Here is a 25,966-nt window from a genome sequence, read left to right as displayed (position 1 = left end):
GGTGTTATTAGGCTGCTGGAGTGGGGAGTGTGTGTACCCAGCACAAGGGTTATCTCAGTCCCTGAGACATGTCTGTAATAGAAAATAATAATAATAAATATCAAAGATAGGAGTTGGGAGAGTTAGCTCCAGGTGAGGGGGACCTGGAGCCTCCATGCACCGTGAGGAGCTGGGGCAGGAGGGGCTGGGGGAGGTGGCACTGAGGATGCAGGGGGTTCAGGAGCCTGGGTAAGGAAGCTGGGGAGGTGGAGATGGGACTCGGTGTGGTTATGGCAGGAGCCCATGAGAAAGCTGCATGTTTAAAAACCCACCTCAATAACCAAAACCAAAATGCCTATCAATCAGGGCAGGCTTAATCTGTTGTTTGGGCTTGGCCTGGGCACTACCTGGTCTGGTCCCCTGTGAAGTGTGAGGTTCAAGGCACAGTTGAAGATGGCCCAGCGGCTGTAGAGGCAAGCCCTCAGCTGATGGAAGTGTGGACAGCTCCCTCAGGGAGCAGAGCATCCCACAGCTGTGCCCTGAGAGCTCCTTGTCCTCTCTGGGGACTGATGAGGGAGAAATGGGGTCCAGGGCTGTGACCTCTGCTCCTGCTGGGTGGGTCCTGCCCCTCTTGGGGACCAAACCATCAGGGGCTTGTTCTAACACACACATTTGATGTGTCCAGGGCTCCCAGAAAAGCCAAATGACCACAACTCTGCTGGCTTCCCATACCCCCTTCTCCTTTGTGCTTAGAGGGAGTCAGTGGGAAAATCTCCAAGATCTGGGCTTTTTTTTCCTTTCCTATTCCAGCACTTCTTTATGAGCTGGACAAGGGCAATCTCTGAACTCATTCGTATTTTTAAATCTGCAGGAATAAGTGTATGGAAATGTATGTGTTTTACTGTATCAGCTGCTATCAGCTTTTAACTTTATTACAGTAAGTGCAGAGTTTTTGTGGGCCAAACTCATTCATTGGATTTAATGGAGTTAAACTGCAGGCAGATTTGGCTACTTGTTTGTGTATATCTTTGTAAAATGGACAGGCAGAGATCATAAAATTTTATACTCTCTGTGGCATCTTTTAGGGAAAAGTCTTCCAATATGTTTTATAAACAGCATACATATTTTGCTACAGTGTATGCTCATACCTAACACAAGGCACTTTAGTGCTGCTTCTTTTTTCCCTTTCCCAGAGCCATATGTACGTCTGTGAACTTGGATTTACCTGCATTATTTTTTTCTTGCTCCTCTCCTTAAAAGAGTCTTTAGCAGCTTTAAACAATTTAACAGAATTTCTTTCTTTTTGGTGTATTTGTATCTCTTCCTAGAAATGGTAATAGGAACTCTAACCCTTGCTCTGAAGGGCTCAAAATGAGGGGATAATAATGTTTGTAAAGCCTCTTGCTAAATACCCAAAGCGCTCCTAAACCATCCCAGCTGCAAATGCATGATCTCAGGGTATTTCACAGGTGCTGTGATACATTTGAGGCGCTGACTTTCCCCCCCACTTTTCCCTGAGATACTGCTTGCTTCTGTTTTCACGATGTGATGATATTGGTTTCTTGACCTATTCTGGGCTGGGTTTAGATCCTACATGTGCAGGGCCTTTCCCAGTGTAACATGGAGCAAACTGACACTTGAAGCTGTAAAAAAATGTATTTCAAGGAGATGGATTTATTTTCTAATGAGGTATTTGATGTTTTTCTAGGCTCTAAACAAATTAGACCCAGATCTGTGGCTGCAGGGCATTGGGAGGGGAAATGGTTGATGAGCTGAGCTAATTAATTGCACTTACTTATGACTTATCAAATGGTGATCACCACCCCATATGGAGCACTTGAGTGTGTGGAATTGAGGAGAGAGGATATTGATATGTGGGATAAATGTAAAGCAGTGGTCAATGGCAAGGACATGAATAAATCTGGAGATTCTGGTGACATTAAAATAAATTGTGGGTAGTGAGGTATGAGAGAGACTTAATGTCAAAGGAACCCTATAATGTATTTATATTCCCACTCAGGATTTGCTGGGGTTTCTAAATAATGCATTAATTCAATTACACATTCTTAATTAGTGTTTTCTCAAATTGGAGCAACATCATTAATTTACTGCGTCATATTTTTATTTTGCTGGTGTGGTGAGTTTCATTTTCGACTCTTTCCCCTCTCTGGTTTGTGAGACTCGTAACACTCAGCTGTGATGCTCATGCCACAAGCTGCAGCTTCCTTGGGAATACCAGTTTTCTGTATTATGATTTTTTAAAATATTTTTTTTTTACGCTGACAGGCTGCACAGCACTGACCTGACCCCATAATAGGAGGAAGAGGGAGAAAAAGAGCCCAGATCTGAAGCAGCTCCTTTTGAATGCTGAGCAGCATCTGTTCTCCGTAGAGCAGGATGATCTGCAGCATGCTGGGGCAGGATTAGGCCCTTTGGGCTCACCCAAATGGGATTATTTGATTTTTTTTTCCTCTCTGGAAACTCATGGTACTTGCAGGGATGGGTGCTCCCTGTCCCTCTGGGGTGAGTGCGACACACGGGGCTGCTCCTCCCTGGCACTGCGCAGGGATGGGGGGACAGGGAGCTCTGTGCCACCCTGTGGGGCTTGTCTGCCTGCTTCTGCATGGGAAAGGTTGAGGGACAGCACCTTTTCTGCTGTGCCCCTCACTGCTCTGTCTGCAGGGAGGATGTGCTCCCGAGAGCTGCTCTCGGGCGTTTGTTCTTGGGCAGCTCCTGGAAAGCAGAGCTGGGTCAGTGGCACATGTGCAGCTGGGTGCTGGTGCCAGGGCCCTGGGCCTCGCCACAAGCCAGGCTTGGGGTCAGCACTTGCTTGAAACAAATGTGTTACCTGGTTTATCCAAGCTGTAGGATGGTTACTGATCAGGGAGACCAAGGCAAGCCAAGACTGCTCCCTCCAAGCGACGCCTTCCAGACGAACACTTGTCCCAACTTCGCAGTGAGCGCTCTGGGTTTTTCTACCCCCTACCCCATTTCTTCCTTTTAATTTTTGTTCCTGGCTTTGCTTCTGTTCCCCACCCTCTGCCCACGCTCTGCTGTGGCTCGGAGGCGAGCGGAGCAGCCTCCAAAGCCCCATTCATCACCGCCTGCTCGCCAGGCACCGGCAGCCGCCGCTCCATTGATTGACTGCGGCACGCAGTGAATCTAAAATCATTATGCTCCTGAGACAGCTTTTAAATATGAGCAAAATCAAGTCTGTGAAGAAGCCCTTGTGGGAAGGGTGTCTCCAGCCAGGGAATTCCATGTGGCACCAGGTGCTGTTTGGATCCAGAGAAGATTCTGCTGCTCTGGACCTCACGGGTGTCCTTGTGTGAGCCCGGACCACTCCGTGCTGGTGTGATGAGAGTGGGCAGGCAGCTGCTGGTGGGGAATTAAGTAGAAATATTTCACTGTAGAAAACACTATTGTGTAAAGCCATCCATCTGCTGCCTGTCTCATGCTTTGCATGAATTAATGAGCTGATTGATTAGGAGAACCTTGCAGCAACCGGGTGAGGGAAATGATTCTTGTTATCATGTTACAGGTTGGGGGAGCTCAGAGGTGCACAGGTTAAGATTAAGGTTTCCAAGTTAGGTTGGGTTTTTTTGCCGTTAGTGAAGGCTAGAGTTGAGACATTTGTCTGTCTTGTTTTACTGATTGATCACTCTGAGTTTTTGGATGTGTTTTGCCTTCAAGAGCAGTTGTGAGAGCTTGCTGTGGCTGCCACTCAGCCCTGGACAGTCTCTCTCAGGATCTGCTCTTCCAGCGTGTTTGTGGCAAAACAGCAAAGTCTGCTGCAGCTCTTGGCTGTGGTGTTTGCAACAACGTCTCCTTTCTTTCTATTGAGAAAGACAAATTCACAATTTCCTACAGCACTGGCTGTTTAACACACTCTCCTCTGGCTCCACAGCCTTTACCAGCCAAAGCTTTGTGTAAGCACCCCCCAATTCCTCACAGTATCTCTCCTGGCCACCTGCAGCTGGCAGAGGCAGGTAACTGATGGCTGATGCATGGAGCATCCCTCTCCTCCATGCTACAACGAGTGCAGCTTTTCAGGAATGGAGCATTGAGCAAATGTCACTCCACAGCCCCAAAAATCTATCAAAGGAAATGACAGTGGCTGTAAGCATTAATCATCCCGTATCATCAAAATAAAGTTGTTGCAATGGAGAATTGTCAAAGGACAAATGTCTTAACTTCAGCTCAGTGCTGGTTCCTTTAATGCTGGTGGTTCACCAAGCAGGAGATGGTAGTTGTGTGGCCCAGGGGCTCATCTTGTGACATTATTAATTAACCCTTCCCTCTCCAGGATAAACAATTGTTCGGTCTGATTGCCAGAAAAAGGCCTGGGACACTTGAGAAGTTGGAGTAGTTTCTTTTCATCATTGTGCTGAGAAATTTGTGCCTGGCCTGGAGTAAAAGCAGGAGTGTGTGGAGCAGCACTGTAGGAGCACTTCCCACTCACATTTCTGAGCTCTCCCTGCCCCCCAAAAGAAGGATATATTTGTTAAAGTAATGCAAAAAAAGGCAATGATTTAAAAAAGGTATTAAACATCTGATTTGCAGTGTAAAAACACCTGTTTGTGCTTTACTCCTGCCAAAGGATGGGGCTGGAAAGCAAACCCTGTAACCCTTGTGGTGGTCTCACCTGCTCAGGGTGAAGCAGGTACAAAGGTTGGTGTGGGCAGACAGCAGGAGTGTGCCAGACACAGCTGCCATCAGGAGCAGTGGGATGAGGGGTGCACTGCTGGTGGATTGACTCCTTGGGTGAGGGAGGCACTGTAGTAATGTCACTTCCAGTGTTCTGGGGAAGGTGGTGCTGAACAATGAATTGCAAAGTCTGGTGTGCAGCCCTAGGGGGATGGAGAGCTGCTGGAAATCTCTTTGTGTTTAAAATCTGGGCGTTCAAGCCAGTCTCTTGTGTTTTCTGGCACCACTGAACTTCTCTGCTGTCCGTAGGGGCTGCAGGGACCTGGCCCAGGCTGTGCTTTGCCAGCTGTGCAGCAGAGCAGGGCACTGAGGGGGAGTGGAGTGCAGCCCTGCCTCTGCCCAGCTCTGCTGAGCAGGCAGGTGGGGCTGGAAATGAGGGGTGCACACAGCGTGGATGGGGATTCACACCTTGCTGAGCCCCTCTGGTGCTGCTCACCGGTCCTGGCTCCTTTTTTACATTGCCCATGGAACTGCTGAAGCCTGGGCTCAGGGATGATGCAACTGCTTCTGGAGAACATCTACCACAGAGGAGCAAGGGGAAAACTTCAATAAATCAACATGTTTCACCCTCTGTCCCAGTTCACAAAGGGGCAGAAATCAGGCTGTGGAGTTTGTGTAGCTGCTTCATGTATAAAGAAAAAAAGGAGAAATAAATTGGTGGGATGAGATTCTTAAAGCTTCATTAGAAACCATATAGTCATTTAGGATGGAAAATAGCCTAAAAGACAAAGTCCAGCCATAATGCTTACAAGCAAAGTGAACATCACAGCCCCATCCAAGTTCAGAGAATTTTGTCTCATTGTTTACTGTGTGGGTCAGTTTGTTAATCTCGAGCTTCACTGATGGACTTGATGATCTTGGAGGTATTTTCCAATGTAAATGATTCTATGATTCTCCAACTGTTTTGCAGAAAAGTCCTCTTCTATATTTAAATCCTTTACAGTTGTGAGCTACCTTGTAGGTTCTCTAATACCACATTGGCTTTAAGAAAAAGCCCCAAACTTTCTGCATGGCTTTTCCCCCTCTCTGTCAATAAAGAATGGATGATTCATGTTATGATTTTTCTTTGTCCATTTTAGTCCCAGTCTTAACAAAACAGCCATAAAACAGCATCAGCTTGTGTAGCCCTTAGGACAGCCACTCTCTTTTGCACTGGAACTCTAATTTGTGGGGGTAAACAGAATAACACATTTCATTTTAATGAGGCTGGCTTGGGAATTAAATGTGTGTCACTTATTGATCTTGCTTTTTCTCCCTATTTATTTTGGAAAGCTGTTGTCTTTATTTTCAGCAGGTGAAATCTGAAGTGTTGTTGCAGATGCTGACTTACTTCTGTGGTTTAGATTGCAAGCAGCCCCTCGGAGCCAGGGCTTGTGGGGTCCTGGGAGGTGCTGAGTTACAGATAACCTGTCCTGCACACAGCATGTAGAGAGCCAGGCATGGGCACCAGATGGGAAATGACCTCCTGAGCTGGTCAGGTTGTCTGTGACCACCTGAGAGCCCCTTACCTGTCATCAGAGCGATATCCAGAGAGCTGGCAGCTGCATTCAGTGGGTAAACCTGGGAGGGAAGGGACATGCCCAGGGTTATCTGGGGTGTCAGTACCAGAGCCTTGCTGGGACCAGGTCTTTCAACACCTGCTTCTGCACTACCCACAAGACTTCCTCGCTTTCTTTGTCCTTAGTTTTGCAGTGCAAGGAAATTTTTGTTTAATTTTAAATGTTCTCCTAAGTCTTGGTGACGGCAGATTGACGTAAGCGTGTGCTGGATCAGGGCCTGTTCTCTAATGCATATGGATGTGGACACAGCTGTAAGGCTTCTCCATCTCCAGCCTTCTGCAGGGAAGGGAGAGATCTTCCCTCCCTGCCCATGGGTGTGCCCCCTTGTAGGGGGATGGAATATAAGAAAATAAACCACAGCCTATTTTCTGTATATGAGAAAATACAGCCACAGCTGTAAGCAATGAGAAGAAGATGCTATAAAAGAGTGGGGTGGCTGTTTGAGAATGGAACTGGAGTCAGTTGGCTGCTTTGTGAAGAAGAAAGAGTCAGTGCTCTGAGGAGCTGCCCACGAGAAACACCCAGAAGGTATGGAACTTTTGTGGTAAGGAGACAACAGTATGGAACCCCTGCAATAAAATGACAACACCCCCTCTCCCCTTGCCCCAGGGGCAGCAGCTCTGCCCTGGCCTCCAAGGAGCACATGGGAGGAGTCCATGAGAGAACTGAATTCACTGAATCCTCCATGTGAGGATTTGGGCAGAAGGGCTGGTTCCTTGGCTCAGTCATTGTCCATCAGGGTTGCTGCTGAAGCCTGTGTGTGTGTGCAGCCTCCTTGGACATTTGGGAGATGGGCATGGCAGCAGGGAGAAAGCCTCTGTGTTGTGGTTACATCTTCCTTGGGCCACACAAGCTGGGAAATTCCTCCAAGCCTGATCTCTTGAAGGTTTTGGGTGCTATGTCAGCACATCAGCAGCAACATTGCATGTTGGCCATGTCTTGTCTGACACCTTGCTCCTGCTGGTGTCACCAGCAGCCAAAACGTGGCTGCTGCCTTGAGGTGGGAGCAGCAGCTCCTGGGAAGGGCCGCACAAACAGGCAGGGTCAGATGGCAAGGCAGGTTGTGTTCATCCCAGCTGGTCAGACTGGAAAGCCCAGGCTCTGCATCTCTCCATGTGTGACATCCCCTCAGTCACACCGTGGCCCATGGGCTTGCTCCAGAGAGCACAAGGTGCTTCCTCATCCCACTGCAATATCTGCAACATCCAAGGGGGCTCCATCCATTTACCAGCATGGATTGTGCCCAGGAAGCTCCTGAATCCATCTGGGTGCAGCCTGATGAAACTGCAGGGAGAATATTGAAGGAAAAAAGGTGGAGAGAGAGGGAGACCAAGTCAGCCCAAGTCTGTTTATGGTGATTCCATCTTATTTAAAAAGGATAGCAAAGTATAAGCCATTTAAACATTTCATCTGCAGAAGAGCCCTGAATGAGTTTGTACCACATGTGCATGTGTGATGAATGAGTGGGGGTGGCAGCAGGAGCAGCAGGAAGCACCAGCCCTGCTCAGGCCCATGTGCACGTGGGGGAAGTGGTGGTGTTGGTTAGAGTTTTTTACATAAAAACAGAATTCATATTTTATTATTTTGTTGGTGAAAGTTATCGCTGTCTTAACAGGTTGGGTCTATCTGGAGACAAGGGCCTTATCCTGCTCCTTGGTGCTTTCTGCCTGCTGGGTGCCTGGAGGATGCTCAAAATAGCCCCAAATCAGAGCTCTGCCTGCCCAGCCTTGTGGAGAGTCACGAGGTCACTGGTGTAACTGGGAGGAGAATTTGTCCTTCTAGCTTTAAAAATAGCTGTGTTTTCTTTAATGGCATTTTCCTTGGGGCAGCCAGGGGCTTGCAGGAGTGCACAGCCCAGTTGAGGTGCTGCTGAGTGGGAAGAGGTGCCAGGACACCCCAGCTAATCCCATTTCTAAACCACATTTGTCTCTAAAAATGAACCAAACCAAGCTGGATTTCTTCTTCCTTCCAAAATTTTTTGACTGGCTTCCTAGAGCCAGATTGATGATGCTTCCTCTGTGAAAAATGCTCTCTGGTATAACTAAATAGGATTGTGTAATCTCCAGCAGCTGAAGTGTTTAGTTAGGGTCCAGGGGTGGGGTTTTTTCATCCCAACTGTGTCTGCCCTCACCCAAGATGAGTGATTTGGGGCTTATCTCTGGGAAGTGCTGTGAATACCAGACCTGTGCTTACACTAGGAGAGAGAAATGCATGAATTTTTCCACATCAGTAGGAGCTGGGGATTTTGCTAAAGGTGTCTCCAGCTGCAAGGAGCGAGATAGGGCTCTGCTGGAGAGCTCCGGAGAGGCAGAACTGAGTAGGAAATTTAAATGTGGATTTAATGCCTCAGAAAGCCATCTGTAAGGGAAGGTGCAGGTGCTGCCTGGCTCCTGGCCATGCAACAGGTCACCAGGGCTGGCTGCTTGTGAGGCTGCTGGAGCACAGGCGTGGTGTTTAATCTGACCTGGGAGATGTTCATTAGGGAGCCCTGGGCTGTGGCACAGCCCAAGGCCAGCGATGTCCCTGTGAGTGCTCTCCATGCACTGCTTGCACAGGGTCTGGCTGGATCAGCTGCTTGTGCCCCCATTTTTAAATGGAAAAGCTGCATTGAAGGTTGTCAGGACCTGGGATGCAGATGGACAGACTGACCACAGCAGGGCAGGGGATGCAGCTGCCTTCCAAATTCCAGCCTCTGCTTGCATGTGCTGAAGGAAAAGGAAAAGCAGCAAGTACAATCTGTTTGCTGCCCTGTTAGATGGTGAGGCAATGGCTGAACCTCTTAGCTGACACTACACAGCACTTTCGTGGAGTTACAGGGTGCTTTGGTTAAACCCCAGCTCTGTATGGACACGGGGCTGGGAGCTTCACCTCCTCCTGCTGCTCATTCCATTTTGGCACAGAGGCTGTGCTGGGTGTCCAGGGCAGGTCTGTGCAGAGCAAACCCATGCTGGGAGGGAGGGATGTGGACACAGCTGTAAGCCTTTTCCATCTCCAGCCTTCTGCAGGGAAGGGAGAGATCTCCCCCTCCTGCCCATGGGTGTGTGCCCCCTCCCCTTGCACCAGGGGCAGCAGCTCTGGGTGCCCTGGCCTCCAAGGAGCCCATGGGGGTGAATGTGGGAGAATGGATGGTTGCTTGGCTCAGTCATTGTCCATCAGGGTTCTTGGTGAAGCCTGTGTGTGTGTGTGCAGCCTCCAGGGAGGGAAGCATCACCCCTGCCCTGCTCAGAACCATCTGTGCTCACCCCACCACAGCAGGGTGGTGGTCAAGGTGCAGCAGTGCCCTGTTTGGGGGTCCCTGCAGCCCCCTGTGCCCCCAGCCTGAGCATCACATCAGCCTTGCCCCTGGCTGTGCCCCCTCCTCCCACCCACTGTGGGGTTTTGTTGCTGATGTCAATTTGTAAAACAATACTTCTGCATTACCCAGTGAAAACACAGACAGCATTGTACAGCTGGGAGCAGCATTGATTGAAGTGATATTTAATCCAAGGAAAATACATGATACATAGTCTAGGATTCCTCGCTTATCCATCATATAATGCAGTTCATGGGGATTAAATATCCCTCCTGTAAAGTTGGTTGAGATCAGTGTTGTTATTTGTTTTGCAAATGATCCTGACAGTGATGCTGAGAGCTATTGATTATCAATGGTTCTTTAAAAATTACTATTATGCTGCAAATTACAAACCTTGGGGGTATCCAGTTATATGATAATGGAAAGGCATTGGTGTGTAATGACACATGCATCATAACAAATTTGCTCTGGCTGTATAATGGAGATTGAAAGGGACATGATTTATGACCAACAGGATTAGCTGTTTGCCATGATACATCTGAGGTAACATGGCAACTGCCTAGTTGTTCATTGTGGCAAAAAGTTCTGATGATTAGAACACTTTAGAAATAAATGAAGGAAAATAATAAAAGCAAAATCTCCTCTACCTTTCAATTTAAAATACGTAAACCACTCCTCTAATTAACAAATAGCAAAAATCCCTCCATCACTCTCCCAGGAGCATCCACAGAGCACTGCACAGGTGCAAACCAAGGCTGCCAGTCCTGGTGGAACTCCTGGGTTTGCCTGGAAAGCCTTCAGAGCTTCTGGCCGTGGCTGTGATGGAAGTGCAAACAAGATCCCTGAATCTGCTGGGAATTTCAATGCATGTGTGCCCTTGAAGGCAGTGGAGGACACTCGTGTTGGGTTGCGTGCTCTCGTTCCTGATGATGAATGCCTGATAACACAACTGCTTGTCTTCCAGGCTCTCCTGGTGTTTCCCAGCTCCCAGGCTGAGGACTGAATACTTGATGTGTTTGAGTGGCCTGAGGGCTGCCTCAGCCTGTGGTGGCTTTAGCAGTGTCACAGGAGCCTTTGGCAAAGCTGGGTGCTGTGACCTTGCCCTGCCACCCTGGCATGGCACAGAGGGCTGGTGGGAGGATTTGGCATTCAGGAAGGTGTGTGGTGTGAAGGTTGGCTCCTGTGGCATCCTGTGCTCTGGGTGTGCTGCAAATACCGAATGCCAGCAGTGCAAACAAACCTTTTCCTCATCACCCAGCTGAGCCCACAGACAGCAGTGCCTGGGTGTGTGCTGCTGGGTTAGCATGCTCAGCTGGGCATGGTGAGATGCATGTCCAGGAGCCAGTGCCAGCAGAAGCACTTGTAAAACAAAAGGGAAGGAAAACCAGTTCCCTTCTTCACCAGCACCTTCTCAGCATCTCTTGTCATGAAGTTGTGTGTTGCACTGAGGGTCACCAGGCTGCCAGTGTGGAGCAATACCCGTGGACAGGAGTCCTCCTCCACAGACACTGATTTACTCTTGCCCTGTGCTCTTTAAGTCTTTGGTACTGCAATAATAAGGACACTTGCCCAGTAATTTCTTTAAAGCATTTTAGCACTTGATAACATGGCACTTCAGATGTGGGAAGAAAGAGATGCATATTTGTTTAGGTGTTATTCTGTACAACATCTGAAGATCCAGCTCCAGCCCCCTATGAATCCCACTAGCTCACCTGGAGATGGGATGGAGGAAGTTTGAAATAATAAAAGGTAACTTGGAGCCCACATGCAGTAGTGGTTGGTGGGAGGGGAGTGCATCCCTGAGCACGAGCAGCACTGTGCTGTTACCCCCTCTATTCCCAGAGGGAATTACTCCCTCTGCCTGAAGTGTCAGCAGTGTCCTGGGATGAGGCTGCCAGCCTTCCTCCCAGAGTGAGGAGGAGCGAGGGCTCTTTGAGAACACACCATGGAAGCAGTTTATGATACAAAAATCAATGCAGAGTAAAAATTCTCCTTCTTTTGGAAGTGCTGGCCCTTGACTTGCAATAAAGCCCTTGTGCTTTTGGCTCAGCCTGAGTCTTGTGCAGGTCACCATGAGCTGTACCCTGCCCTGTGGCCTGTCCCTGTGTGTGCTGTGCTTAGGGCTGCAGCTGCAGAGATGCTGTTTGTTACCAGGGGAGGGGCTGTTACCTGCAGAGGGGGCTTTGTTTTTCCAATAAAAATGAAATCCCAGTGTTTTGTCAGTACTTCATGTATGAGAGTTTCTGCTTGTGGAGACAGAGAGCTTTCCAGAGGAGCTGCAGTTTCAAGATTGTGGAGGAAGGTGAACCAGGAGGGGAGGACTCTGGGACTCTGCAGCTCAGTTTCTTTTTTGAAGCAGGACTTTTGCCATTCTCAGGTTGGTGTTGGCTTTGTCTGGACAAGTCTTGTAACTCCTCCCAGGGTGGATATGGGGGGTGGGCTGACTGCTCAGGTTCCTGCCTTCTGGGGGGAGCCAGAGGTATTTGGGGTACAGCTCATGGGCTTCATCCTGTGGCTGCAGACCCAGTGTGAGATCCTCTGGCACTTCAGAAAGAAGGGGGAGTGAGGACCTGAGCTGGAGAAGCTGTAGGGCGTGGGGGAAAGGGCTGGTTTTGGCTGTTTGTTCATCTTCCTTGTCACTCCCAGCTGAAGCTGGGTCAGGGTACAGAACTGGACAGGAGATGCCCTTACCCAGAGCGTGCCTGACCTCTGCACAGATGTGCACAGACATGAATGTGCTCAGGAGTGATGTTTTCCCCTCCATTACCTTTGTAGATGACCTGACCTGATGTCTCTGATCCAGGCCCTCCCAGGTGGGAGGGCTCTCTTGCGGGAGCTCTTTGATTAGCAAACACTTCACAGTGGCTCAGGGGAGGCTGGAGTGGGAGGAAGAGAGCCCTTGTTCCTCACAGCTGCTCTGGGCTGGGTGGACCTAAAAGTAGCAGGTATGAATGCAGCTGTCATTACCTTAATGCTTTGTATCACAGCTGGAGCGGGACACTGTCACATGTATGGATTCTGGGAGGTCCTTTGATCCAGCGTTGTGTCACATTTTATGACAAAAATCAGTGTAAAATGGTTGAGCTGTGTCCTTCAGCCCAGTAAGTGGCTGCACAAGTCACTGAGTCTGTGCACAGCAGCAAAGCCATGCACAATGCAGGAGGCACCTCTGAGTGACACAGGGGACACACAGCTGTCACCGCACTGTGGGTGAAGGTGGGGAGTCCCGCCTGTCCCCAGGACACTCTGGGCAGAACCTGCTGTCCCTAGAGCAGCATCACTGGGGCTGTGTTGTGTGAGACACACACTGGGGCAGGATTTGCTTCTCCTTGGAAGAGTTTATCTGGAAAATGTGGGTATACAAGCATTTCTGGATGGAGTACCCCACCCTGGACCATTGCCTGTCCTCATGTGTGTGTCAAGCAGCCCCTTCCTGCTCTGATGGCACCTCTCTTGCTGGGACAGGGTGGGGCAAAGGGAGCCTCAGGGATGATGTGACCATGGTTTGGAGAAGTTTGTAAGGGATTTAAAGACAGCTTAGGAAAACTTCCTCCCTCTCCTGTGTGCTAGTGATGACTTTCCATTTATTTCTCTGCCATTGTAATAAAAGTCCAAGTGCTACACAACTGCAGAGATCCTGACATTGGAGCAGCCAGCATGCACCATTTCTCTGGGAAAAAAGGATCCATCCAAATGGTTCCTTTATGTCATGCTCTAATTTTGCTGCTGTTGGTTTATTTTTGTTTTTGGCTTCTTTTATTCACGGTATTCTTAAAACTTCCCTTTCAGGGCTTAACAGCTTAACCATTTCAAAATCATGCCAAGCGGAAATGTAGCATACGATTTTCTCACTAAACATTGTGCTGAGCGCTCAAATGTATTCTGGATTTGTGGAAAAGCTGCAAAAAAACTGGGATGAAAGAGAGTGAGAATTAGCACTCAAATGAAGAGCCAGGTCTTTGCATGATTGGGAAAGGTCTGTGGAAGCAAACAGAGTGCTCCTGGTTCCCTTCTTGCTCTGCAGCATCCCACACTGGCGTGGCTCACAGCAGGGTTGGTGGGCAGGCAGGTGGTGAAGCACAGATCTAGAGTCTTTAAATATGGATCTTAGTCCTGATTGCTGGTCCCTGATACCTGAATTATGCCCCAGGCTCTGCTACCAGATTCCTCTCTGGGCTTCAGCAGCTCCTTCAGTCTCTTGGGCCTCCCTCTCTTCTTCACAGGAAAGGGATTTTAGTGCCAAAAATAGCCTATTTTCCTAGGTGGGCCTCTTTGTGACTGTCTTCTGTGAAATACGTCTTTCTCCCTGTTCCTGCAAGTGAAATACAAAGGAGATGTGATTCACCACCAGTGCTGATGTGCCAAGGCAGCAGGGAAGCTGCTGGTGTGCAAAGGATGCTTTGTAGCTGCACATGTGCCCCTCTGACACACAGATCCCCTGCCTGGGCTGCTGCCTTCCTGCTCTGCTTGTCCTGCTGAGTGGCTGGAGGATTCAGGGCAGAAATGGCCCTGCTGCTGGTGCTGATGGAGCACCTCTGGTGGGAGCAAATGCCACTTTTGGCCGGTGAGGTGGTGTTGTGTGATCATGTGGACAGTGCTCTCCTATGAGAACTGGTTTGGGATGGGTCTGTTGGGACTTTTGTTTGGCTCTTGCTCCTGCAAGGAGCTGCATTTTCCCAAGGAGGAGGAGGACAAGGGACACATTTGGAAATGCAGGCTTTCTCCTGGAACTAAATTATCACCATCTAATGACTGCTGTGACTTTGTTTTGTGACTTTTTGTTTGCTGCTGAGCAAACCTGAGCTCCTGGGACGATCACAGGGGCGCAGACTGGAACAGGAGAAGTCAGGTTGATGTTGCAGAGCTGGTAGGCTTGTTATAGTCCTGACTTTCAAACACAAGGGTAACAGAGTTATTTTTTTGCCATTTCTGGTTATTTATGGTTCCTCACACTAGAAGACCTTTGAGGGTCCTCACTACTTGCAGAAAATGCCTGTGGGACCTTGAGCTGTGGAGCTGGGCTGTGGACCAGAGCTTACAGATGCTCTGAGCTGGAATTTGCTCTTTCGTTACAGCTCTCAGGCTTGTGAGGTGAAGAGAGGGGCAGCTGATGATTATTAGTAGCTTTAAAATTAATATTGCTCTTTGTCACATTTAATCTTTCATTAACAGTGAATACAATACACGCTGGGGTGCGTGCAGACCGAGAAATGCTCAGGTTCCTGCAGAAATGCTCAGGTTCCTTGGGCAGCTGTGAGTTCTGTGAGCAAGGGATTTTCCAGATCAGCAGAGGATGTGGGGAAGGGCTCAGTTTGATTTCCAGAGGTCTCATCTGTGTAAATCCTGGACAGGGGATAGGCAGGACCCTGTGCCCTGCTAGTGCTGTGTGTCTTTGAACAGTTCCATATTCCTGCTTGCATCACAGACCAGGAGCTGAACATGGCCCCTGATTTATTTGTAATGTTCCTGGGAGAAGGGGGGGCACGTGGAGGTCTCTGGACAGAGGTGAAGAGCATGGCCTAGGTACAAACCACAGTGAGGGTGCAGATTGTGGACATGAAGTGAGAACACTTGGTGAGCAACCACTGTTTGAAAAACCTTGGGAAGCAGGAGAAGGGAGTAGAAGGATTCCTCAATTTGTCTCCTTGCCTCTCCCAAGTAAATGTTTTCTGGCTGATGTGGTTGGCAAATGCAGAGCATCTTGGCTTGGTGCTTCAGTGGATATTCTCTAGATGGGGTGACAGCTCAGAGCTGGGAGGGGGGGAAGCATTAGGGAGCCCAGGGGGCGAAATGTCTTGCCATGATCTTCAAAGAACAGGAAAGAGGAGCATTTTTTCTGTTATTGTTCATATTACAGGAAATTTCCCCACTGTCTTTTCAGTTAATAACCACTGGGGCAAGAGGCTTTCCTAGCTCGTAGGGGAGCAAATCTGAATAAACCAGTTACAGTCATGTTGTTGAAGAGTGACTCCTCTTGAGTTGTTTTTCCACTGTTTGGATAAATAAGACAATAAGAAGAGCTGCTGAGATGGTTGGCAGAGAAATGGATCCCCCAGGAGATTGGGGCAATGTTGTTTATTCCTGGGAGCTGCCTGTGCATGAGGGGTCAGTCCTGCAGTTCTGTAGAGAGAAGGGAAACAAACATTCTCTGTTCTAGCCCTGGATTCATTGCAAGGAGGTATGCCAGGGATCATTAGTGCCACAGCCACCATGATCTTTTGCTCAGATTAGTTTTCTCTTTTTAAGGCAAAAAAAAAAAAAAAAAGAATAATGGCAGGTTCCCGTTAGATCAGATATGGACAAAATAATAGCAGTATCACAGAGATTGAGGTCTGCAAGATTAAAATGTGAGAGGGAGGAGAAATGATAGCTTTGGCCCTGCTTGCTGTTACAGCAGCCATGTGAATAAATGACTCTATGCAGATAAGCAGGGGCAAAAATAAAAGGGATGCTTAGGACGAGATGGAAAAAAAAAAAAAAGGGAACTAATCAGCAGATTCAACCACTGTAATAATGCAGTAAACATGGAAAATTACATTATATTAGCTCCTCTGCTTCCCCTTGTAGACACTAGCCACAAAGTCATCGATAGGTGATTCCCTGTGAAGGTGCAGTGCAGCAGAATCCAGAGCTCCCTGCTCCTGGGGGAAGGCCTGAGTGATGCTAAAGGGGAAAGTTGACTTTTGAACTGCCTGAGGAAGAAGTGGCTCAAGTGGAGCTGAGGAAAAACTCGCAGTTCACCGAGTTAAAAACCTGCTCCCAGGAAAAGGACGGCCGGTGTGTTTGTCCTCAGTGCTCAGGCAGCTGTAGGGTTCGTGCTGAACCACAGCTTAATTGCAGTCCTGGGATGTTCCCCTGATGCGGGAGAAATTGGTCTGCTGCAGATTTTTATATATATATATATATATTTCTTTTTTAACTAGTGAACTGATTTCCATTTTGTTCAATTTCTCACAAAGAATGACAAGTAGCCACTGCAGCTTTTCCCTGCGTTCAAGCAAAACCAGCATGTAACATTATTTGCAAATTAGCTTCATCCCTCTGGCTCCCAGTTAAAGCAGGAACTGCTTGGTCCAGAGTTGCTCCCAAAATATCCATTTAAACCATGTAATGATTCTGACTCTCTCATGCATAGTAGATGAAAGACGATCCGCGATTTATTTTTGAAGCTTTGAACCCCAAACATGGTCAATCATAGAAAAAAAGATTAAAAAAGGAGGAAGTCATGATAATGCAAAGCTGGGAGAAAAGCAGCCCTGCACTTCACAGTAAAATCCGTTTTCTTTGCACTTTTTTATTAACAGCTTCAACTATGATCAGTGCATAAATCTACCTGCAACACAGGATGTTGGAAAATTACCGAGAGACAGCAACGTCCTCCCTGCTGCTTGGTGAGAAAAGAAGGATGCACCTTCAGGTATGGGCTGGAAAATTGTTTCATCCTCTGTTCCCTATTTGTGTTGCACTAAGCTTGCTCATTGCATTGATTAGAGGGGAGAAATAAGATGTTTGCAAAAGGGAAACTTCAGAAGGGATTCTCTAAAAGTCTCAAGCCACAGATAAGTGTCTGCTCTGCACCCAAGCAGTGCAAGGCTCTTCAGGCTCTACTGGGGGTTAATGGTGGCGTTTTGTCCTGTGTTTGCTGTTGTTCTTTCCCCGCTCCTGTGGAGGTTTTTGATCCTCCTTCTTAGTCAGAACCAGATCAGCTCCACTGTGGGTGCCCCTGCAGCCTCCCAGGAGGAGCAGCCCTGCTCTGGGTGCTCCAGCAGCATCGGGCAGCTGAGCACAGGCCCTGCCATTCCCTGCTCCTGGTTCAGGGAGGATCAGCTCCTCTCTGGGTTTTCCTGCAGCAATGGGAAGCTGAGCACACACTGCCATTCCCTGCTCCTGGTTCAGGGAGGATCAGCTCCTCTCTGGGTTTTCCTGCAGCAATGGGAAGCTGAGCACACACTGCCATTCCCTGCTCCTGGTTCAGGGAGGATCAGCTCCTCTCTGGGTTTTCCTGCAGCAATGGGAAGCTGAGCACAAGCCCTGCCATTCCCAGCTCTGGATCGTGTCGAACCGCGCATACAAAATCGCCGCTTCCCCAGCCCTTGGAAGGGATCACATGGAGGGCTGAGCAGGAGGAGGCTGTGCTGGCTGCTGCTGCTGCTCAGCAGCCTTTTTAGAGCAGGAGCAGAGCTAAGAACTCCTCCTGGGTTTTCTTAATCCAGCCTCAATCCATGCACTTCAAACAGGAGCCTTGTTTTAGGGCTGTGCTGAGCGCTCGAGTCTCCCAGAAAGCTGCTCTCGTGCCTGGAAGGGCCAGCCAGAAGCCAAAAAGCTGGTTTTACTCTCTTTTGAAGAGGATGGAAATTGCTCCCCCTGAGCAGGGGAGTATGGAGGGGAGTTGTGATTCCCAGGACAAGAAAACAGAGGGTTGGTGACTTTCTGAATGTAGATTTTACTGACAGTTGTCTGATGCTTTGGGCTCAACATGGACAAGCCACTGTCCCTGAAATCCAGCATAGCAACTGGATTATAGCTGTCACATCCATCTCCCTAGGGAGAAAAAAGGGTTTTTCTCCCTAGGGAGAAAAACAGAGGCCAGTTTAAAACATGTCAGCCTTCTCTAGCATGCTTCCCTAAATGTATGTTTTGTAGCAAACAATGACCTAAGGGCTACTTAAACCTTGGTAACTGGTCAGCACTGTGATCATGCAGGTTGAGGTTTCTCATTTATCTAGGTGAGTTGGTTGCTTGTTTTGCCACCTGTGCAAGTGGTTTGAGGAAATAGTGGGAATTAGCTCCTCTGTCATCTCAGTGTTTATAGATGCCTGTCCAGTGGGAGTCGTTGTTTCTGGTAAAGCTCTTGCTCTTCATCGTGTCCATCACTCCTGTTTGCATTTCCCTTATCACCATGTTTGCTCCCTGCAGTGACCTCTGGGGACTTGAAGTGGACAAATTGCTGTTGCTGGGGCTGGATTTCACCTGGGGCCTCTTAGAAGGTGGCAGTATTGTGAGCATTGGGGTCCCCAGCATGTGACGTGGGCTCCAGAGGAAGCCAGATGTGGGACCTGATGTCCCACACTCTGTTAGAGTGTGTCTGTGCTGGTGGGTAAATGGAGTGGAGCAAGATGTGCTGGGGTCAGAAAGGAGCTGCAGATTTTGGGGCTTGAGCAGGTCTCTGTTCCACTGATGTGTTTCATGGATGTGCTGGCCAGCAGCAAGGCTCCCTCATCTGTGGGAAGTGCTGGCAGTCTTAGAGAGGCAGCTTAGGTTGAGTTGTGTCTGCTGAGTGGTGCTGGGTCCTGTCTGGATGTGAATTAATTAAATCAGTAGCTCTGTATCTATTTTCCAAAGGTGAGGAGACACAATAGGGGATAGCTGTTGGAAGGGGATGAGTGAGAGCTGCCCTCGTGGTGCAGGGTCACCTTTGTGCTGAACTTTCAGCTGGATTTCCAGCTTTCTGCCACTTCTGCCTTGGCTGTGGTGCCCCATCAGTAGTTTGCACCACACTGATCTCTCCTCAGTTTTTCCTTTAGCCTCCCCCTGCATGACACACGATGCACAAGGTGCCTGACACCACGTGCCATGAAAGTGGGGTTTGCTCCCTGCAACCTATGCTCCCACCCTGCATTTCTTGGGAGAACTCTGGCATCCTGCCAGGCCATGGGGGAGATGTTTTTCACCCCCTCCCACATCCATGCATGCCTTCCTCCCTGCAGGGAAACCCGAGCTGGCACAGGACAGTGTTGGATGATGCTGCACATTCAATATGAGGATGCTCCTCTAAAGCAGGATGAAGGCTGAGAGTAACGCCTTTTAATGTTCCTTCTCATAATTACCCTCTTAATTACTCAATGAAATGCCCAATAAAACAAATCACTATAATTTCTATTTTATTCCCTGCCTTTTGTGGGTTATTTAAGAGCTCAGGATACATTAAGGAGGCGCTTTCTCATGAGGGAATGCTTTCCAGTAGACGAAACTTGCTAAATGGTTTTATGTCCCTATCCTGTGTGTTTCATCCTCATTTTCCATGCCAGTTTGCTAATTACCAGAGGCACTGGGAAGCACTGCCTCCCTCGCTGCCGATCTCTGCTGTGATGAAGTCACAGCTCTGAGTTTGTGACATCCCCATGGCAACAGCCTGTGATGTCACTAGCGGGGATTACAACTTTGCAAAGCACCCAGGCACAGGCAGCCGGGCTGCAACTCTCGGGCTCTCACATGTCTTTAAATAGCAAGGAACTTAAACACAGGGAAGTCTTTAAGAAGGCTTTAGATTTCCCTTTTTTTACCCTGAAGGAGGGGAGGCTGTTGACTGCCGGGCTGCCACCATCAGTGCTGTCCCCTTGTCCTGCAGCAAGCCCAGCTCCCTCATGCAAACGTGGGGTTTGTCTGGGGGAGCTCAGCCCTGCAGTGACCCTGGTGCAGGATTCTGTGCCCAAGGGCTGATGTGTTGGGCATCTCCTTGGGGGGTTGCAGGTGCCCTCAGCCCCATGCAACTCCCTCTTGCTCTATACTTCTTGCTGATAAAGTGAAGATAAAGTGAACATAAAGCAAACCTGGGGACCGTTGATCCGCACAGCCCACCCCTGCCCATGCTTCACTCCCCCTAAACTGCTGGCTCCACTGGTTTTCTTCTGTGCTTTTTGTCTGATACTCCTAGTATTTGCATAATAAGACATTGTTCATGCACAGGCAGTGAGGGAGGAAGATTCATGTGTGACTCTCTGGCAACAGGAAAATCATGTAATAACCACACTTTATTTTGCACCCGGGGAGGAAATCCAGCTCCCACGGCTGGTACCACAAACTGTGCAGGGTGTTTAAACACACAGCCCCAAAACTTACACAGGGCAGCCACCTGAGTGATATTTATGTCCCTTGTTTAAACAGCAGAAGCAAATCAAGCAGATGGAAGAGTCAATCTCTTTGATTTTAGCTTTTCTAAGGTAGGAATAAAAATGATATTTCAAAGGCCAGCGTGTCTCAGCTGAGCGGTGGTGGGGAAAAGCCGCTGCCGCAGAACATACTGTCCTGTCTCCCTCTTCCTCAGATCATAACTTCTAAGCTGGATTCAATAGAAATAAATGTTCAGTAGTTCCAGTGGTGGCCTTTGGAAATGGAGCTAATGGAACAAGACAAAAAAGTAGTTACAACGTTTTGACAAGCGCTTAAATGTTTAATGCTATGCACGGCGCAGCCCGACTGTGGGGAGGTGGTGGGTGCACCTGCAGGGAGCTGTGCCCCTCGTTGGCACGACAGCGAGTCCTCCCACAGACACAGGAAATTAGGCAAATGCTGTTGGAGCTGTGTTGTAGTAAACAGGCCGAGGGCAGCTGTGGTTTTGGCAGCCCTGCACCGTGCAGCAGGCGAAGGGCTCGGTGGGCTCATGCTGGAGCTCCCCGGAGGGAGAGGAGGGTGGCCAGTTCTTGGAGAAAAGCGGTGGAGGAGAATGCATAACATTTCCCTGAGCTGAGACGGGGGAGATGAAGAGGCTGCAGTGATTAAATTGGATCTACTGCAATCCTTCCAAAGCAGGCTTAGGAATTAAGAGCCATCAATGTCACATTGAGGGTCACTCGCTGCAGGACACCTCCGGCCTCCCCCCCGTGCCTCTGTTTAGCCCCATCTGAGCCTGAGGAAAATCATCCTTTGTTTCAGAGCCCAGTTGGACATTCCCCTCTGCCACAGAACAGTGAATCTCAGAGAGAAGGGTCTCTAAGAAGGCAATTTGTCTGGAGAGGGAGGATTAGACTGTATATGGCCAGATTGGCTTTGAATTCAGGCGTCGTCAGGGATTTAATAACAGGGGAAGGTGGTGGGGACAGGAGGCACTGAACGGGCTGGGCTGACAGGGAGCTGCTGGCTGGTCCCCTGGCAGCAGCAGTGGTGGTGTCAGCTGGTGTCCCCTGTGTGTCAGGGACAGCGTGGTTTGCTCACTGAGACGATTCTTACCACGCTCGTGGGACCCGACTGAAGCCACCGTGCTGTGCTGCAGGCTGGTCATGCCTGCCTGTCCCTGGGGCTGGACCCAGCTCACACAGTCTGACCAGAGGAGTCACAGCCCAGAGGCATGCTCCAGCAGCACAGCTGTGCCATGGCAGCCTGCACACACCAGCTGGTCTGGGATCATACCCCTCAACACCAGCATGGGAATATTGGTGGGACCAGGCAGAGCCAGGATGGAGCCCACCCATGAAACTGGCAGGCATTCCTTGCCTGGGAGTGAGCGTCCAGAGCAGCTCAGATGCTTTGGTCATGCTGATCTGCTCTAGACCAGGACCCCAATTCTTCTGCTGCCACCGGTGGTGACACATCACATCCCCATCAGGTCTGTGAAGCAGGGCCACCTCTCCCAGCTACCTACAGGCACTGAGCAGCGCCCCAGAGGGACTGTCCAGTTTGACAAACCTCTGTCTGATCTGGGATTCCCACTGAAGGGTTTTTTATGCCCCTCCTCCGCCTTTCTCCTTATTTTCCACAGCTGGAACGACGGGTCACAGCAGGGAGATTTTCACACATCATTAGAGCCAAGTGTCCAATTCCACACAGCCGTCAACCCCAATCAGAGCGATTTAAAAGGCAGAGCTTCCTTTAATCATCCGGGGACGCTCAGATCTGTTGGTGTGAACTGAGTGCTCCCATAGGCACGGCAGAAGCAGGGGATGGAGCAAGGGGGAAATGATGCTGAGATGAGACTTGTGGTGTTCAAAGGCAGCGGCTCCTCACACGTAGATCAGCCCCAGGGCAGACCTGGAGGGTGAGGTCCTTCCTCTCTGTCTGTCTCCTCTGGTTTGGATGGATGACTGAGGTGGCCATGGGTCCGTGTGTGCATGAGCAGGGCTGCTGTCTGCCGCTGAGACCTGAGCCAGGGGTGATGTATCAGAGTGTTCCTAAGCAGGAGAGAGCCTCAGCACCAGCATTTCTGACTCAGGAGGTGGAAGCATCGTGCAGTGTGAGGCCCAGAGCACTGGAGGTGTCCTGGGGACCTGCGGGTGCTGCATCAACCTGCGGCTCCACGGATTCCCACGGAACAAACGAGTAACCCGAAATCTCAGAGCTCTGCTTCACCTCTGGCTGCTCCAGCCAGCACCCCTGACCCTGGGCCTCTGTAAAAATGTGTGCTGGGCCCTTTGAAGTGGTTCAGCTCCATGTCTGTGCCAGCAGCAGGAGATACAGGAGCACAGAGTGCCTCCTTTCCAAACGGCACCTGGAGCGCGCAGAGCCGTGCGTGCGCAGCCTGCCAGCGGCACGCTGCATTTCCCTGCGTGCAGCCACACGACCTTCTCCTGGCCTTCTCACAGGCCTGCCACAGCCCCCATGCAATGCAGATTGCACGTGGGTAGGGGAAGGACAAACACATGAGAAACATCCTGGAGTTAGCAGCACACCTGACTGCAGGAAGATGAATGTCCTTCCCAAACGCTCCGGCGTGCGCAGAGTCCCTTCCCACAGTCTCCCTGTCTCAGAGCTCTCCGTGCTCATGATTTGTCCAAGGGCAACTTTGCAAAATGTCAACGTTTTTATCAAAATTCCCTGTGACAGGCTTCAAGTTTTAATTAATGGGACTTGGGGGTGTATGTTTGTTTGTTTCCGTGAAATTAGTTTTATTTTTTTTTTTCCCTAAGAAAGCAAATGTTTTGCTAAGGAAAAAATGCCAGCCGCTGTTTTGTTTTTGCTGCTCTGCCATGTCTTTCTGGCTAACCTGCTTTCTAAACCAACCTGTGAGCCCCTCCAGCAGGAAGCTCAGCAGCTTGGTGGTCCTGTGTCACAGGTTCCTCTGAGAGAGCAGCACCGCCACGAGTGCCCAAGGCAGCATGTACACACCACTGGCCAGATCCACTCATGCCAAAACACCTACAGCCCTGAAAACACAACCAACTGGTGCTGTAGATAAACCAGCAACTTGCCGACAAGGTTCTGCTTTAAAATCCCTGAGATCAGCAGCAACATAGGCAAAGGCTAGGAGAAATTTTGCCATTAGCCTCTGAAAACCCAAACATTTCTGCTAAAGAAGCAGTCAGGTTGGTGTTTGTTCTGCCCTTGCTGCTGCAAATTGATTGGATTGATAGGAATGAAGGCAGTGGTGTAAGAGAGAGTCAGAGCAGCCTTCTGGACTTTGATTTGATCTCTGCCTTTCATGGTCTTCCCTTTTGTACTTGCTCATCGCTTTTTAAAGCAACTCTTTGATGAGAGGTGGCAAAATCTCACTTAGGCAGAGCTTTTTTGGCAACAAACATTTGACTTTTGGAGCTGCCCTCATCTGTTGGGTAAACATGAAATGATCATCTTTGACTGGAACTGATCCTCTAGAGCCATGTCATTCCACTGGGGAGAGGTATTTGCACCAATTTTCAATGTGGATTATTTCTGTAACTGACTGTAATAGTTTCTTTGGCAGTATTAGGGCTTATTATGTCAGGATTTATTTTGGCGTGAGGTGATTCAACATGCTGTATTCCTGTAACTTCCCTGTGCTTGCTGAAATCCAGGGGCCCCTCTCCTGCTCCCACCACAGACACAATGGGGGCCACCTCTCTGCAGCTGGACCTGTCTCCCAAGGTCAACTTTCCCCCAGCTGCTTTGTAAATGCTGAAGGAGCAAGTTAAGAGAAGAAATTCCCTGTGAAGGAGAGGTAAAATCTCACCTAGGTGAAACATCTATACAGAAAATCCTCCTAGAAAGAGGAGGAGAGGGCAGCAGGGAGGGGATTGCAGCTTCAGAGGAGCAGTGCAGGCTCTGGGAGCTCCCCAGCTTAAGCAGAGGGGTTAGCTGCAGAAAACACAATTGAGGATTAAATGTGGATTATGCTGCAGCGATCCTGAAACGTCGGCAGTGCTGAGGCAACTAACAAAGGACTTAATTTCCTAAGGAGAAGAACTGCTGGGCCCAAAGCAGTTGTAGATAAAGCTCTTCAGGAGCTGCTGGTGATGAAGTGGTGAGGCAGTGAGCCAAGGCAACATGTTTTGGTATCTGGTACCTCCTGGAGAATTTGGCAATACAAACTGGTGGATCTGCTCCCCAAAGCCCCATGTAATATGGGATTTTGGACATCACCATCAAACAGTGCCCAGGCTCCACCAAGCATCAGAAGAAAAGGTTCACATAAACCCCTTCACTGTTGTTCAGTAGAAATGAATGGTAAGACTGGCTGCTCTTCTCTCTCTGTCAGCATCATTAAAATCATTCAGGACCTTGGGTTTATGGTGCGCCTGTCTTGATGGGATTGGGAAAGAATTGGGCTCATTATTTTTGGTCTCCCCTCAGCCAAAACAAAGGCTTGTGTGTAGGAATTCCTCTGGGCTGTGCAGCCAGCCAGGCCTGGGACTTCTTTGGATCCCAGCTGAACACCTCAGGGCAAACATCAGCTCACTGGAACTCTGAGATGTAGAGATGGAGAGATGGATGATTGGGATGGATGGACTAGGTCATGTTGAGGTGGCAGAGGCCAGGAAGTTGGGACCTCACTTACCTGCAAAGCCTGCCTTGCTCAACAAATGACACTGAACAGCACTGACCTCCTCAAGCTGGAGTTTGGATCATGCTCTGCTTGGGCAAAAGGAGGCACTTTCAGCCTGCTGATCTGGCCCCTCTGGCTCCCTTCACAGGGGTGTGTGCAGGAAGGGGGATGCGCCATAAGCAAGGCAGCCTTACACCCTGTCTGCAGCCACAGGGCATTTGTAGGTCCCCTGGCATGACCTCGGGGCTGGGAGGAGCAGGGGGCTGTCTGTCTGTCTGTCCTCTCCCACCACACAAACTGGAGTTAGCCCCAGCTCCTCTTGGCAGCCTGATTCCCTGCTCCAGCAAGTGCTGGGCTAATGGGGAGGCGGCCGCAAGAGGAACACTCTGTTCAGCAGCTGCACATTCCATTAATTTAATGAGGATTTTTTTTTTTTTTTACAAGGCAGATGGTAAAATAGCTATTTTCTGTTGTCTAATAAATACCATCAGCAAGGCAGAAAATGTGCAATCTCGCCAAGTCCTTTCTGATTCCTCGCCCTCCTGTCCCGATGCGTTTCCCTGTTCTCTGCTGGCAGCTGGTGGGGCTGGGAGGTGGGATGGGAAGGAGAGGTGGGACACCAAAGGCAAGTCCAAAATTGCTGGTGGGACCTGCAGATTGAGTGAGCAGCTTTCCCTGATTGGGCAGAGCCTGGGTGTCCTGCTGGGAGAGCTGTGCTCTGGCAGCATCCGCCGATCCAATTCTCACTTCATCTGATTGCAGTAATAACAACTCACACAAATTTCCTGCCTCAACCTGAAATCTTCCAGCTCTGCAATGCAAATAATATAATGTGTGATGAGGAGCCCAATGACGGGGATAATAATAATAATAGTGATGAAGCCTTTATTCAATGAATGAGTGAATCAAGCAAGCAAAAATAAATGGTATTCAGGGCTTGGAAATCAATAGGAAGAGAAATCAGGAGGAAATGCAGGG

At 49.3% G+C, this 25,966-nt stretch overlaps 1 protein-coding gene across 2 annotated transcripts in view; it reads left to right on the top strand.

Annotated features, from left to right (window-relative positions):
* Positions 1–25,966, top strand: part of ELFN1 (extracellular leucine rich repeat and fibronectin type III domain containing 1) — a 104,145-nt gene that overhangs the window by 5,768 nt on the left and 72,411 nt on the right. For both annotated transcript variants that reach the window (XM_030958113.1, XM_030958114.1), the window contains exon 2: positions 16,842–16,954. The gene's annotated coding sequence lies outside the window, so the exon portion shown is untranslated. The remainder of the gene's footprint in view (positions 1–16,841; positions 16,955–25,966) is intronic.

This window comes from Camarhynchus parvulus, chromosome 14 (assembly GCF_901933205.1).
Source record: "Camarhynchus parvulus chromosome 14, STF_HiC, whole genome shotgun sequence".
NCBI lineage: Eukaryota > Metazoa > Chordata > Aves > Passeriformes > Thraupidae > Camarhynchus > Camarhynchus parvulus.
The sequence above is the reverse complement of the archived record's forward strand: the minus strand, read 5'-3'. Positions and strand labels throughout refer to the sequence as shown.